General features: G+C 32.7%; 1 pseudogene; it reads right to left on the bottom strand.

Annotated features, from left to right (window-relative positions):
- Window positions 1-4529: 4529 nt before the first annotated feature.
- LOC142527065 (PAN domain-containing protein At5g03700-like) lies at window positions 4530-6315 on the bottom strand (annotated as a pseudogene).
- Between the last annotated feature and the right edge of the window lie 456 nt (window positions 6316-6771).

Here is a 6771-nt window from a genome sequence, read left to right as displayed (position 1 = left end):
GCGTAGTCAAATATTAATCAGACGCATGTTTTTTTAAAAAAATTATTGTAGAACACTCAGAATCTAGCACGGTTAATATTTGTTTTTTTAATATTCATCTAAAATTTGAGCAATTAATGGAAATTTGTGACGTGTGTGAGGAACAACAATATGATTTTTACGATTTTTTTTTTACTTCTGAATAATTAAATTGTTAAATAAAATATAGAATTTCCTCTTATTTGATTGTCAGGCTTCCGACATCTTCGCTCCTCAACAGATCATATTGGATATATTTATTACCCATGGAATCAACTCGAGAATATTCCATATCACACATGCAACAAGCATTATTTGCAGACACAAATTACATTAAATAATTAGCTCAATTGAGCTTCATGCCAACTATTAAGCCTATTAAGATTGCATCTTTCAAAAAATATACGAGCAAGTGTGAAAACTTGATGGATGGAAAACGTCGGGTGTCAAGTAACTTATTTTGTTGAAGAATCGTCCGCTATAATTTTTGATAAAGCGAACGAAATTATTTTTTTTAAAAGTATTTATTACTGTATAAATAAAGTTTAATACTAGTAATTATTGTGTTCAATTATGATGATATGACTTGACGAAACGTGAGGAAACATCTCATCCCCCCCACATGCGATTTCATATCTCGTATTCAAGTGATAACGTTAGTATATATAATATAAAATATGAAAGGTCCCAGACTTAAATTTTAAATAAATAAAACAAAAAAATTATTTTAGGATTCACAATTCACAAAAACACTATTCATCAAAAAAATATTCGAAACCTCATTTTGATAAATTTTTAATAAAATTTTAGATCGATACCGTATTTAAATAAAAATTTCAAGTTTTCAGAACTATCCTGATAACACATAAATATTAGAATAATATTTGAATAAGGTTCTTAGATACTTAATAGGCAATAAAATTCAACAAATAAAATAAATAATCGCCCATGCTAAATAAAAAGTCTCTCGTCAACGTTCGTTAAATTTTAAATTATAGCAGAGTGCAAGGTCTTCAGGAGTGTACTGACTTTGCTATGGATTTGCCCAATAGTCAGCCTTTCCCTTTCTAAGCATCATCCTCACCTGCACACATTCAAATTTAGTGACTCTAATGACTCAACATGTTCAAACCATTATATATATATATATATATATAGACACACACACAATCACATACATTTAAAATTACATTAACTGAAAATATTTTTAGCTTTTAAATCAAATGCATCTACATCATTTTTAAATCTTAAAAATAGTTTTTGTTCATAACATCAACATCTCGACATAATTATTTTAAAGTTTGTTCATTAAAACTAACAACTGTATTGATTGATCAATCTATAAATTGTAGTACAAGGCTGGCATAGTTCAACGACCTAGTTATCGTCGAATCCCTCTAACCATCAAATGGTAAGTTCATTTTCACATTATCAACGGTTCCATTAATACCAATGTGAAATCCATGTTCCCATTCTCGAAAATTTTCCCCATTTTCATTATGAGTTCACCGTTCCCGTTTTCCTAGGGATCTTGCTACCTCTTAGTCATAATCAATTCACATTCCGTAAAATATTTTTCTTTTTCATTTTGTTTAAATAAACCATATAATAAATATGCATCGACGCTTCCATATACTTTATGTACATTTTTAAGAAAGACATTTACGGTCCGTGTCCTAGCGCAGACCTCGTGCATATACAAATAAAATAAGTTGAGCGGATTGAGCAGTTTTGCTAAAAAAATCATATATCTTTTGGTTTAATTTTATTTGAAAGATCAAAGCAAAATCTTGACTTCTAGCATGTGGGAAAATTATGATTTGGATGAGGGACTCACATTTTTTACTAATCCATGTGTAGTTTATAATGTGCTAAAATCACATGCTTTCTGCTAATCAAGGTGAATTTTTAGATTGGATTATATATTTTGCAAAAAAAAGTTCAAAATTAACTATGCAAAATGATTATATTTGTTCAAATTACATGAAATCTTTTGAAATTCAAATTATATCTCCTTCCAGTGTTATAAACTAAAACGTCCGTCATATTTATATACAAATTTAAATTATTCTAGACCCAATCCGGCCATTCGAAGTTAATACATAAGATCGGTTGATAAAATTCAAACTCATCGGTCCAGATACGACATGAAAACATTATATAATCTTCAAAACTTAACACCAATAATTCATGAAATTAAAATGTTTTGAATTCATGAAATTAAAATGTTTTGATATAATTAATTCATAATCCAAATATAATATTAAGATGACTGACAAATTAAGATACATAGACCATAGCATGCATATATCGTGTGTGTGTGTGTGTGTATAATTAAGGTTGATGCATCTACAATAATTAATTTTGGTGTTATGGTATTTTTAAAAAAATATCAAGTGCTCTTTTAAAATTCTAAAAGTACTCTATTTCATTTAATAAAAAATATTACAAAAAATAAATTCTAGTAAATTTATATATTTATTTATTATTATCATTATCATATCCAATTTTCAAAATTTTTAAAACTACTAAATTTTTCCTGTAATCTTTATTTAATTTTTGGAATTTTCAAATGATTATATAATTCCTAATATAAAAAAATATAATTGTTAGAAATCATTAAATAAAAATAAACACAAAAAACTATCATATATAATATACACATGCAAAAGATCGCTAGTTGTAAACTTGTAATAATGTGAGAGGCATAATAAGTGGCGGAGCCACGTGCGTGTAAGTCCGAGTGGCCTAATTTTTTTTATAAAATTTATATGTAAATTTTGTATAATTTTGGAATAATATGATAATAGCTCGGGTAGATTAATTTAAAATATTAAAAAATTCTATAGTTTAAAATTTTAGCATTTGAATAATCATATTTCTGACTCCACTACTGGACAATATTGGGACAAGACAAAGTGGATACAAGATCATTCGCATCTATCGCATCCATATCCTCGGAATTAAGGATGGCATGCATTATGAGCAAATTTAAGGAGCAAGAAACCACAAAGGACCAACAAGACCATGATTCGAGGGCATGCATGTATAGTTAATAATCAAATTATATCTATAGATATACTATACACAATAAAAATATTAATAATTTTGTTGAGTTCCTTAAGTTAGGAGAGAAGATTTATATGTGCCATTCTTTTTTATTTTTCGGAAATGGCAACAACTTTGGTATATTTTGATAAACCGGCGAAAAATCTAAGATAAAATTATCATTCTTTTCTTTCCGTTTATAAAAAGATAATGAACGGATGGGATCCTAGAGCTTTGCGCAACTATGGGGATTTCAGTAAGACCAGTAGAAAATTATATCAGGCTCAAACTGATATGTATACAGTTTTATTATGTTGTACATCCATCGTGCACGGTTATTTGAGCATCGTTGATGTGATAATCACATGTTAGATGTTCAATTTTTCGATGTTTCATCATATTCAATAGGCCCGTGATCACGTAGCTGTGCACAGTGAATGTGCAGTATATCAAAACTGTATATGTATCACACATACTCATATGTATGTACATACGTGGAGTTGGATATTGATCAAAACATGGATAATCTTATATAAAATACAAATTATCTACTAGACTCGGCAGTATTTGTTTCTGTATTGCTGCTGCAAGATTATACGGTTCTCAATTAATCAAAATCTTGTAACACGATGACCAATAAGTAAGATAACTTAATTTGGGCCTGACATGTTAAAAATGTTCCAGCCTGTTAAAAGATTGTGTTAATCGAAATGCTAGGTAGGGCAAAGTGGAAAATGTTGTGATTTAGTATTATTAAATATTAAAACATTATTCTCGTAAATATAAATTCTTCAATTTGAGCATGCTTCCCCCTTCTTTTTAAAAATTAGTAAAAATATTTAATAATTATCGTTTAATTTGTTTTTGTTTTCTTATAAAAGAATCCAATTTTGTGAATATACTTGTTCCGATATTCCCAAATTGTAGGAAGATTAAAATGGAACATTTCGTTGCAATTAATCTCCAAACCGTTGGCGTACGTACATCAAAGTGACCTTTTGTTAAACGATATACTAGTAATATATTACACATGTACCACCGTCATTATACGAGAATTAGTAACTTATACACACAGCATACACATGTTGTGTGTGTAATATTATAATCATAATTTATATAATTTTTTTAAAATTTTATTAAATGCTTAATTTTTTTGTTGAATTAGTTATATTGATGATATTTATGATGTTATGGTGGAATATTTTAAACTAGAGTAGGTCTCTTGTGAGACGGTCTCACGAATCTTTATCTGCAAGACGGGTCAACCCTAATGATATTCACAATAAAAATAATACTCTTAGCATAAAAAGTAATATTTTTTCATGAATGACCGAAATAAAAGATTTGTCTCACAAAATACGCCTGTGAGATCATTTCATACAAATTTTTGTCCTTGAACTAAGAATGCTTGGCATCGAATACTATTAGACATGAGTGATGAATATAAACAAGAACCAAAGCCCAGAGAAGGTTCGAAAATATAATAAAAAATTTATCTAAAAATTTTTGCTGATGAAAGTAAGATAAGTGAAACTCTCTCTCCATCCACACGTGAGGAAACATGTGGGTTCACGTCTCCCACATCGACTAAACAACTCTAAAATTAAGCGGCAACACTCCAGAAAATCAGACGTCACCCCTTACGTCACCTCTCGCTTAATTCAATTGACCTGAAACTTGCAGCCCGCAAATCCTTGTATGGCCCAATCCCAGCGCAACTGTCATCTTCTAAATACCAGTTTACCCCTACTTTCCTCATCCTATACAAACCCAACCCCAAAACTCCTACAAATATCACAATTGCCCCAAATAGTAATCCCAGGCCTATCCCCAACCATGCATCCACCCCTTTCTTCCCTACACCCTCTCACTTTAAAATACCCCATTTTTGTGTCATCCCCGACAGCCAATAGTGTCTGTATGGGAAATCCTAGCATGTAGCAGAACCCCGAGTAGTTACTGTACGCCGCTCCCCAGCACGTGCAATTTTGTTCACATGCAGACTCGCATTGGTTCAAGGAGTCCTTTTTTTGGTACTCCATTAATTCTTTGAATGGCAGTTAGACCCCACTTCTACGTAGTAATTTGTATCTGTTGTCGTAAACTCCGCAAAAGTCGCCGAAAATCCGATTCTCCGGCGACGTGCACTTTCCGGAGTCACCCACTGTCCGGTTGTCTAAACAGGAGCATGCCTTTCCCGGTGTGCAAAGCCCGTACGACCCGCAAGAACTGGGTAACTCGCATGGGTCGGATATTGCTTGGTAATCTAATACCCAGTTCGACCCGGTCCAGAAATACCCTTTGAGGTTACTGTCGGGTTCGATCCTGACCCGTAGATTACCCGACGTATTTTGTTGGAAACTGTTGAAAGCTTCGACATCCACCGGGGTCGACCCGAATTGGAACATGCCCAAATATCCATCGGGCTTGAGAACCAGGTATATAGGATGACCATCAACTATATCCGCTTTAGCCTCTAGAGCTCCATGCTTCAGATACATTTGGCCCGGTCCCGAGTTTGAACCCATGAAATTCGCGTGTAACCCGAAGTAATCCTGACCCAACCGCATTGAATAAAGGCCATTCAATGAAACCAGACTCATGGAACTGGTGAAATTCTGGTTTTCCACGAGGGTATCCGAGGGAAAATCAAAACTTTGCCACAACACAGTGACGCCATCAAGATTCTGGATTTGGAGATTCGATGTACTGGAGAGCCAAACACGGTCCCCGAGAGTATCGGTTGACCAGAATACCCCCGTGCGGGAGTCGGATAATACTAAGCTTCCATTAAAGAAAAGTTCAGTCGGGTGGGCCCATCTGGCCAAAGGGTTCGTGTTTTCGGACCAAACCGGCACGGAAGACGGCGCGTGGATCACAGATAAAGTGAGCTGGTTCTTGTTAGTTCTGAGGAAACCGAATGAGTAGTTACCAGTTGAATCGCTGAGTATAGGTTGGAAAGATGTAACAGACGGATCTGGAATTACTTTGAATCCGATTCGAAGCTCCTGCGGCGTTGGGGATTCTCCGGCATGCGAGCTGCTCGTGATCCCATACAGAGCAGAGAGAATTGCGAGGAGAAGGATATGATTCAGTGATCTGAAGATGCTATTCATTTGAAGCGTTACATACATAATTTTGAATTTTGATGATTCGGGAAGGAAGGAGAAACAGTGTTAGTGTGGTGTTTTTGTAGGTTTCTTCTGCGAGCGGACACACGTGTCTTTATATTATATATTGTTGACCATAAACCCAAAATATCAATATAGTATTCTCTATAAATCACAATTACGGCACCCGAATTAACACCTACTGCTTCGTCAAAAATCGTAAGGTCAACGTGTTACATACACATTATATTAACACATTTATTCTTCAACATTCATTTTAACATTCACACTCATTATTTGTAGGTCTCGCTGTCCACTCATTCATCTTATTCTTACTTTAAATTAAATATATTCAATTTCAAATTTTTTAAGAAATTTAAATTATTATTATTTTATATTAATAATAATATGTTTTTATATATTTAGTACGTAAAATAATTTAATTTTATGAGTGTCATTTATTTAAAATTAAAAATTTATGATAAACCTAAAATAAAACGGTACAACATATAATAATAAATAACACTTGCATAAAAATAAAAGAAAATAAATTAAACTTAAAAGAAGATGCAAAATACTAATTCAAGGATTGTTG

The sequence above is a fragment of the Primulina tabacum genome, chromosome 2, assembly GCF_025594145.1.
Source record: "Primulina tabacum isolate GXHZ01 chromosome 2, ASM2559414v2, whole genome shotgun sequence".
NCBI classification, from domain to species: Eukaryota; Viridiplantae; Streptophyta; class Magnoliopsida; order Lamiales; family Gesneriaceae; genus Primulina; species Primulina tabacum.
Note: the sequence above shows the minus strand (reverse complement) of the source record. Positions and strands in the feature narration are given on the sequence as shown.